Source organism: Engystomops pustulosus, chromosome 10, assembly GCF_040894005.1.
Source record: "Engystomops pustulosus chromosome 10, aEngPut4.maternal, whole genome shotgun sequence".
Taxonomy (NCBI): Eukaryota; Metazoa; Chordata; class Amphibia; order Anura; family Leptodactylidae; genus Engystomops; species Engystomops pustulosus.
This window is the reverse complement of record NC_092420.1, coordinates 70,962,466-70,972,647: the sequence shown is the minus strand read 5'-3', so window position 1 is coordinate 70,972,647 and position 10,182 is coordinate 70,962,466. Positions and strand designations below refer to the sequence as shown.

The 10,182-nt window shown below is 45.9% G+C and overlaps 1 long non-coding RNA gene across 1 annotated transcript; it reads left to right on the top strand.

The window, feature by feature from the left end:
* Positions 1-2,947: 2,947 nt before the first annotated feature.
* Positions 2,948-10,031, top strand: LOC140103925 (uncharacterized). Its single transcript, XR_011850209.1, has 2 exons — positions 2,948-7,514; positions 8,296-10,031. It is a non-coding gene; the product is annotated as an uncharacterized lncRNA (long non-coding RNA).
* Positions 10,032-10,182: the final 151 nt, after the last annotated feature.

Below are 10,182 nucleotides of genomic sequence, written 5' to 3'. Positions count from 1 at the left end.
GCGGCAGTCCGGACTTGGAACATGTCTTGTTTATTTGTATTTATATGTTTAGATGTTTTTAAGGGTCTACGAAGCATTCCTTGGATGGATCCCATCTGTCTGTCCAGCAGAGCCTCCCTTTAAGAAAAAATGTCCAGCAGAGACCCCTTTAAAAAAATTTTTACGACAAAACCATCCTTTAAAAAAGGTCCAGCAGAGACTCCCTTACAAAAAATTGTCCAACAGAGAGTTCTTTTAAAAAAATCTCCTGGACTGCCCCATTCATGATAAAATAATAAACTTAGTACTTGTGTCCGGGGTCACCCCGACTCCCTCTTGTCCCCTGGGTCGTCTTTTTTCCCTCAGCTCCGGCTTCCCGGCAGTTGCATGTCTATGTGTCATTTGAAACGCACAATGAAAGCAGTAAAAACTGTGTACAGATGAAAATGGCGCACGTGTTATTTTCTACAATGTCCTGACATCATGGCATTTTTTTCCAGCTTCCCAATACACAGCATGGAATACTGTCACTCCGAAGGACAATTTGTTACATAGAAAACAAGCCCACATACAGCTCTGTAGTCAGAAATATTTAAAAGTTATGTATGTTATAAATGCAAAAAATGAAAATGACAATGTCCTTAAGGAATTTTCCTATATTTTGTTTTATTAATATACAATTAGCTAATACTGTGTAAATTAGAACTATTTTAATACAAGGACCCTTGGATTTTAATAATTATATTGATAGCTTCATTCTGCTATAAGATTGAATAAACACTGATTCTCAGTATAAAAATTTTTATTTTATAGACCACAGGATGTATTAGAGCACAGAATGACCTCAGTCACCACATAATGACACCCCTAACTTACACTTTTTAGTATCTAGAAAGCTCCACATCACCATCTAGGGGTGAATTTTGTTGATGCAGGGGGTTTGGAGTTCAGAATCTTAGAGATCTTACTGCTCTCAAGATGTAATTTATTTATCAGCAAAGAAATGTAAACCTATTTAAGAAGATATTTTTTTTTTTATATAACCCATTAGAGTTATTAGAGAAATAAATCTAAAATAGGGGTTTAAGAGAAGAAATTACAAAATTACATGCTTTCTTTCATTATAATAGAAGAGAGAACATAGTAATTATTATGATAGGCTGCACTTGGCCACACTATTAAAGCGGTTTCCCACGAATCAAAGTTAGGCCTTATCCACAGAGAGTGTCAGGAGGCCCGGCCAGCCAAAATGCCACTCTCAGAGAATTGACTCTCATGAGAATATTACAGCTATGGGGGATTATATCACTGCTATGAGGGAATATGTGGGTGGCATGGAGAAAAGGGGATACATGTGGTGGTATGAGATACTGGTGCAGGGGCTATGTGAGTGAATATATACACTCACCAGCCACTTTATTAGGTACACCTGTCCAACTGCTCGTTAACACTTAATTTCTAATCAGCCAATCACATGGCGGCAACTCAGTGCATTTAGGCATGTAGACATGGTCAAGACAATCTCCTGCAGTTCAAACCGAGCATCAGTATGGGGAAGAAAGGTGATTTGAGTGCCTTTGAATGTGGCATGGTTGTTGGTGCCAGAAGGGCTGGTCTGAGAATTTCAGAAACTGCTGATCTACTGGGATTTTCACGCACAACCATCTCTAGGGTTTACAGAGAATGGTCCGAAAAAGAAAAAACATCCAGTGAGCGGCAGTTCTGTGGGCGAAAATGCCTTGTTGATGCCAGAGGTCAGAGGAGAATGGGCAGACTGTTTCGAGCTGATAGAAAGGCAACAGTGACTCAAATCGCCACCCGTTACAACCAAGGTAGGCAGAAGAGCATCTCTGAACGCACAGTACGTCGAACTTTGAGGCAGATGGGCTACAGCAGCAGAAGACCACACCGGGTGCCACTCCTTTCAGCTAAGAACAGGAAACTGAGGCTACAATTTGCACAAGCTCATCGAAATTGGACAGTAGAAGATTGGAAAAACGTTGCTTGTTCTGATGAATCTCGATTTCTGCTGTGACATTCGGATGGTAGGGTCAGAATTTGGCGTCAACAACATGAAAGCATGGATCCATCCTGCCTTGTATCAACGGTTCAGGCTGGTGGTGGTGGTGTCATGGTGTGGGGAATATTTTCTTGGCACTCTTTGGGCCCCTTGGTACCAATTGAGCATCGTTGCAACGCCACAGCCTACCTGAATATTGTTGCTGACCATGTACATCCCTTTATGACCACAATGTACCCAACATCTGATGGCTACTTTCAGCAGGATAATGCGCCATGTCATAAAGCTGGAATCATCTCAGACTGGTTTCTTGAATATGAGGTCACTGTACTCAAATGGCCTCCACAGTCACCAGATCTCAATCCAATAGAGCATCTTTGGGATGTGGTGGAACGGGAGATTCGCCTCATGGATGTGCAGCCGACAAATCTGCGGCAACTGTGTGCTGCCATCATGTCAATATGGACCAAAATCTCTGAGGAATGCTTCCAGCACCTTGTTGTATCTATGCCACGAAGAATTGAGGCAGTTCTGAAGGCAAAAGGGGGTCCAACCCGTTACTAGCATGGTGTACCTAATAAAGTGGCCGGTGAGTGTATACATATACTTTTACTGCAGTTGTTGCACAGTCACTGACCTGATACAGGCCTTCTGTATTTTCCTGCACATGGAGGAATATTGCAGGCTTCCCTCCTCCTGCCCCTCTGTGTCCTGCATCTCCAGGTCCTCAGCCCTCTGTAGTCCTAGCAGGAGATAGTATCACTGTGCAATGCTGCCACCTACTGGACACCATAGGTTTCTTACAGCAATGGTAGCATCTTATGCGCTGTATTAGGCACAGTTACAGTCCCAGATGCCAGATGCTATAGGTTCAGCAGGATCACAAGGCCAAACCTCAGCTCAGCTTTTATCTCCGTTAAAAAAAGGTAAAGAACCTTTGACATTGTTAAGGAGGTCGCACTGGTTTCAGACGCCATCTTGACTACTGTCCGCCATCTTAGATACAGCGGCCATGTTCCCTGACCATTGTCAAGTTAATGTCATGATTCAAACTTCATTTTATGTAACCTGTTTGCTGCCTGTCAGCTAATACCCTTTGACATGTAATGAGAAGCCAGTCTGTCCTCGAAGCTGCATAATAATATGATTCTGGAGCCACTTATCTTCTTCTTAGTATAAACAATATCTGTGTACAAGGTCTCTGAGAACTGAGCACAATTAATTAACTTTTTTCCCAAAATATGCTGATGTCCAATAGCTTTGCTGTATACTATTCACACCCCTTTGATGACTCTTCTGTCTGATATATATTATGCATTTTGATTATTAAACGGGAGAAGATCTTGACCAAGAGATTGACATGTCTTGGTCTCTATGTTCAATCAAGGGTTAATTAGGACTCACCTTACAAAGGTCAAGAGGGCTGTTGGGGCCCTGCATAAAAATCCCTAACAATATTTGGCGTCCCTGGGTGGGCTTAGAAGTAAACAACAACAACACCGAGACAGCCTCCGTGAAGTGTCCCCGCCGGCTCGGTGAACAGAACTGACCAGAGCGCTCTCAGGGTAAGATATTAATTTTTTCTTGTCTACCTTGATTTGTCACTTCTGGTTCACTGGTTGGACGGACCGGGTAAGACTGTCTCTGTGTTATGTATTTGCCACTGTTGTTCACTGTAACCTAAGCTCATAGTTTTTGGCAAAGAACCACTTTGTAAGGTGATGGACAGAGACTGGACAGAGACTGGACAGTGACGGATGGTCAGACAGTCTGTGATGTTAGCTGAAGCAGTGAGACGGGAAGAGTAACCCTTAGATGTCTGCAATGCTAGAGTGGGAGAGTGGGAGATATTATGTTGTGATTATCATAGTGTCTAGTACTGTTTGACTGGTGCCAATAGGGTTGCCCATAGAGGTATAGAGCTCAATTTGTGCACGTGCAGCGGAGACCCGCTCTGATCAAGTGTGTGTTTAGCTTTCTTTTTTTTGGGGAGTCTGAACAGCCTCGTGGGACTGTAAGAACTAGTAGTGACTTAGTAAAGAGTCGGTAAGAGAGTGGACTTGGTGTAGTCGGTGAAAGAGTAGTGACAGGTCAGAGTTGACTTGGTGTAGAGTCCTCTGTGGAGGTCTGGTATCTAGTTTCTTTGGGGTCAGTAAATCGAGGTGTTGGCATTCGCTGTGTCTGTGGGGACAAGTTTGGTTGTGTTGCAGTAGTAGGCATTTATGATCAGTTGTGAATTGGAATTGAGCCAAGTGCATTGCAGACAAAAAGATGTAGGTAGACAGAAGATTGGCATGATGTAAGTAGACAAAAGGTTGTTGAGATAAGTAGAACTGATGGAAAAGTGCAAGTTGACATGATCGGACATAAGGCTGGTAGTTTTGTGTTGAAATGAAAAGTAATATTGAAGGTTTGAAGGTTTTGGGATGTGTCAGATGATCTGATGATTGTACAAGTGAGAAAACTTTGGAAACAGACACTTAGAGCCTCTGACTTTGACGGACGGACCAGGACAGAGTGACTGGGATTCTTCTGAGTGCCCATTGAAGAAAGAGACAGGCAATAAGGGACATTTCAAAGTTTTTGATGTGGAAAGAATTTAAGAAAAAGAGATTTTATTATATTTTCCTTGGAGAAAAAAATGGCCCCTGTAATCCAGACTCCACCCCTGTATCTGGTGGTTAGAAAAGATGACACGCCCTGCCATCCTTCAGTGGCGGCCATCTTAAGTCAGTTTATTTTTCAGTGGCGGCCATTTTAAGTTACATTCCAGTTGATTGCTGTTGGCAGCCATAAAAGCGGTTGTGGGGCTTTGTAGGATAACAGCTGACCATGCTTGGGGCGTCTGCTAGGGGTCTTGGAGTGAGGGATGGAGGTTGTTTGAGTATTATTAAAATTTATTGATCCCGACAATTAGAGAAAAATTACTATGAAAAAGTATTACAATGTCTCCGGTACCTGCTTTCTGGCATTTAAGGGGTTAACAAAAGGGTGGGGGCTGTTGGAGCTGCGTTTTGTTTTGTGAAGACATGTACATGGCCTTGATGCTGAAGTTCTCCAAAAATCTAGGGCTCTGTCTGAGCTGTGTTATCACTTTGTGTTCTGTTCTGACCTTGACGCTACAGTAAGCTGAAGTTGTTTACATTTGGGAGGGGTAGATCGCTGCGTTTAGACGTCTCCCTGACAATCTAAAAAAGACTTGAAGGAATTTATTTGGTTGTGGAACAAGAATACAGTATGATGTGATGTCCTCCTGTGTACCCCATGAACAGACTAAGCAAGAATGAGCCCCCAACTGTATTACAGAGACTATGACTGACTTTTGTTCCTTTTTGATTAAAAAACCATCTTAAGTGTACCTGGATTTAATTGAGACGTTTGAGTCTGGCCAGAACTTTATAGGTAGCACAGAACACTGGGCTGGAAATGTGGTGGAGGGACTCTGACATTGACGTTCAGAGGGAATAGAGGATGTTTCACAGACCACGCCAAAGTGAGATTGACAACATCTCCGGAAGTCTCAACCGACCAACCCAAGTGGGCGTTGCGGGGAGGAGACATTACTGTAGTGAGTGGCGGAGACGGCCCTGACAGGGCAAGACAAGGGGGGTGGTTACGGACAAGGATGTTAGCGAGAACAGTCCCCCTTCTGAACGGCCCCCCCCAGACAGAGTTAGTGCCTTTCATTGTAGAACTCTCCCCTGCTAGTCCGATGATGATTTTAGCCAATTTCCGGTCAAGAAAAGACTCAGAAAGAACAGCCGGATACATGTAGCATGGTCCATGACCTCCAAGCTGCCAATGAGTGTACCGAAGCCCAGTGGTCCCTAGCCCAAACTGGCAGCAGTCCCTGAGAGTGACCTTTTATTCACTGTTATTGATTTGGCAAATGTTTTCCTCTCTGTGCCCCTACATGAAGATTGCCAGGACCTATTTGCCTTTACCAGTCCAGTATTCCAGTATACCTGATGTAGATTCCCACAAGGGGGGGGTAAAACTCACCCAGGCAATACCCCACGGCCCTACAGGGAGTAGACTGGCAGACTAGCCCCTTACTGGATGTTCTCCTTTTCAGTATGCGGAGGACCTACTGTTTTTGTTTGCCAGGATGCATTTATTGACCTTATGTGTTTTCTGTTCCAGAAGGGTTGCAAAGTTTCCTGAGACAAACTCCAGTACTGCCAGGAGAAGGTGGTCTTCCTAGGCCACTGCTTCTCAGCCACAGGCAGACACCTGACAGAGGGAAGAAAGCTGGTGGTCCAGAATGTGCCCCTGCCCTGAGGTCCTAAGCCTCTTCACATGTTTCTAGGACTGGCCAGCTCCTGCAGGCCTGGGATAAGGTCTGCTGCCCCCAGCCTGATGTTGCCCCTTTCTGACTGCATTGCCTCTTCCCCATTTGCCCTTAGTCAGGAGGCAATTGATGCATTCTATAGCCTTAAGCTGGCAAATTCTGTCTGCCCCGGCCCTAGGCACATGCCACTGAACCAGACTTTTTATTTTATTTTGCACTGAGTATCTAGGCCACAGGTGTCTTAGCCCAGGAATGTGGTGGCCTCCCCAGTGGCCCACTATTAGGCCCGGTTAGACTCAGTCGTGAGAGGAGCTCCTCATGTATCAGTAGCTGCAGCCAGCAATCTGCTCAGCAAGGCCAGTGAGTTGATCCCAAATCCTAGATCACTCAGTTATTGTGCAAACCCCACATACCTTTGCACGGTGTCCTCACCCAAGTACAGCCCAAGCATGTGAGCCAGGGCCAGACAGCTCAGACTCCAGTGTGCACTCCTGATGCCCCAGGATACACTGATAAGGTGCACAGCTCTGAATCCTTCATTCTGTCACCAGTCTTCCAGGATTCAGAGGGGGGGAGAGAAGGGTAATTAACCCAGATGTTGAGTTTTTCTCATAGATGGCTCCAGGTCTGCAGGAGGACAGACGGTTCTATGCTGGATATACAGTGGTCAGTGGCGCACATGAGGTAGTACAAGCAGAACCACTCCCTCCACACAGGTCAGCGCAGGAGGTGAAGTGACGGCACTCAGGGAAGTGCTACAGCTGGTGGAAGGTAAAAGGGCGAACATCTATACTCAAGGTATAGTTCTGGGGTCTTAACACGACTATGAACCCATATGGAAGGCTAGAGATTTCCTCACCTCTGCAGGGACCCCCGATAAGCATGGCACGCTGGTTAAAGAGCTCATGGATGCTCTCTTACTTCCACAAGAGGTGGGGATAATAAAAGTAAAAGCACACACACAATTTGGTAACTCCACAAGCCAAGGGCAAGTATGTGGCTGACGGGATGGTGAAGGCAGCTGCATAGATGGAGCACATAGACTGTCCTGAAGTCTCAGCCGTGAGTTCTGAGCTAAAAGTTTGATCCACAGGTGTTCCAGTCCCTGGTGGCCCGAGTGTCATCAGAAGTGAAGGAAGAGTGGAGGAATGCTGGAGCCCAGATGCTGATGGGACCTGGATGCTGGGAGAGAGGGTGTGCGTGCCCGGAGCCCTGCACCCGACAGTAAGTCAAGTAGCCTACAGACACATACACATCCAAAATGGCCATGCTAGTGCTCATAAACCACCAGTGGTTTGCCCCGGGCATTACTACCCCTGTCACTAGACTAGTGAAAGCCTGTATAGTCTGTGCCCGCCACAACCCGGGTAAGGTGGTAAAGACCCCACAGAAGGTGACACCCAAGCTGCTGTATCCCTTCCAAAGACTGCAGATGGATTTTATCCAGCTACCAAAAAGTGGCACGTAGGAGTACGTGCTTGTGTGCATTGATCTCTTTCCAGGGTGGCCAGAAGCTTCTCCCATGACCAAGGCTACTGTCAGAGCTGCAGCCAAGAAGGTGGTGAGTGAGATTTTTCTGCAGGTTTGGACTTCCAGAGACCATAGAGTCCGGTCGCAGAACCCACTTCACTGGACAGGTAAAGACCTGAAACCTTGTCCCTCCTGGGTGTAGAACAGGCCCTGAACACCCCATACCCTTCCCAAGTTGGTGGTGCGTTTGAGATACTTTAAACAGCACTCTTAAGTTAGAGATCCGGGAGGCCATGGAAGAAACAGGGAAACCATGGTGCGAGTGCTTTCCTGCTGCCCACTATTCAGTTAGGACCACACCCAACAGAAAGATGGGATTGTCCTCCTTTGAAGTACTTTTTGGCTGTGCACCCAGGCTAAGCCCCTACTTCCCACAGACCCTATAACTGATGGCAGGAAACCAGGTGGAACATGTCACACAGTTGAGCCAGGCCTTGAAAAAGGTCAGCAAAAGTGTTTCTGATTCCTTTTTCAGATGCAGACAGAGACCTCAGGACGCATAACCTGAAGCCTGGAGACTACGGGTGGTGAAGAGACACCAAAGAGAGAGTCTGGAGCCTCGCTACGATGGTCCTTTCCAAGTCCTGCTGACCAGTGCCACGTTTGTGAAGCTAGAGGGAAGTCAGCACGCTTCCACGCTTTCCATGCTTTCTATTGTAAACTTACTTCTTGCTAGCTGGTCTCTTCTGACTGACTGTATGCTCAGGGACACCCCAACCATGACTATCACTGTATCTATAGGGGTGACCAGGATGCCACCAGGGTAGGAGACTTTACCTACGGTTGGTGCAACAAGACAATGACCTTCTTTAACATTGACAGCACAGGTAACCCTGTATTAGCAGTGTCTGATGTACTGGATTTGTGGGGATAGGAGAGTCAGGTCAGGCCTAGAGGCTGGGAAGGTGAGTGTACGGTGATAAGACTTGTGCATTCCTTCCTCGTGATCCCCAGGGATAAGGTTGATCAGACACATAAGAAAAGGTAGAGAATCCCAAAGGATTCTGGAGGTCTGAGAGAAGCGCCTAGATGACAACGTTTATATAGATACACCAAGGGAGCACCAAGGGGGGTCCCAGATGAGTACAAGGCCCACAATCAGATATGGGCAGGTCTAGAGTTCATTATTCCCCAGAGAGCTATGAGCAAAGATGTTGGTTGGGTAACTGTTTTTTTTATTGTAATCAACAGAGATTTGTGAATTATATCGGAGATGCTTCCCAGAACCGCATGGCTTTGGACATGATCCTTGCTGAGAAGGGAGGAGTCTGTAAGATGGTGGGAGTGGCTTGTCGCATATACATCCCAGATGACATCGCCCCCTATGGATCCATTACCCATGCACTGGAAGGATTGAAGGACTGTCCAGGGAACTCAAGAGAAACTCTGGGGTGGACACTTTGCCCTTCACTTTGTGGTTGGGGGATTGGAAGGGTTTCCTGTAAGTGGGGGTGATATTGGGGATTGTGATTTTGCTCTCGTCACTTATTGCGTGCTGTGTGGTCCCCCTCATCAAGTCCACCATGTCCCAGATGGCCGTCCAAGCGGTAAGAACCAGGACAGGAGAAGTGCCCGAAGCGGAGGATGATGCTGCCTGTTTACAAACCTATGGACTATGGGAACTCAGTGATGTGATGTGAGTGTGCGGGCCTGTAACCCCTGAGTGACTGGCCTCCAGGGGATCTGGTGAAGAGTTAACAAGTCCAGCAGGTACGGGCTTAGCCTACCTGTGGGTACCTGGAGCTTGAGGAGGTCGCTCAGGATGGAGTTACAGGCCAGCAAAGCTCAAAAGGGGGGAATTGTTAAGGAGGTCGCACTGGTTTCAGACGCCATCTTGACTACTGTCCGCCATCTTAGATACAGCGGCCATGTTCCCTGACCATTGTCAAATTAATGTCATGATTCAAACTTCATTTTATGTAACCTGTTTGCTGCCTGTCAGCTAATACCCTTTGACATTTAATGAGAAGCCAGTCTGTCCTCGAAGCTGCATAATAATATGATTCTGGAGCCACTTATCTTCTTCTTAGTATAAACAATATCTGTGTACAAGGTCTCTGAGAACTGAGCACAATTAATTAACTTTTTTCCCAAAATATGCTGATGTCCAATAGCTTTGCTGTATACTATTCACACCCCTTTGATGACTCTTCTGTCTGATATATATTATGCATTTTGATTATTAAACGGGAGAAGATCTTGACCAAGAGATTGACATGTCTTGGTCTCTATGTTCAATCAAGGGTTAATTAGGACTCACCTTACAAAGGTCAAGAGGGCTGTTGGGGCCCTGCATAAAAATCCCTAACAACATCAATGTAAATTGATGTAAATTGACCGTCCGTCATGATGGTCAGTTAGG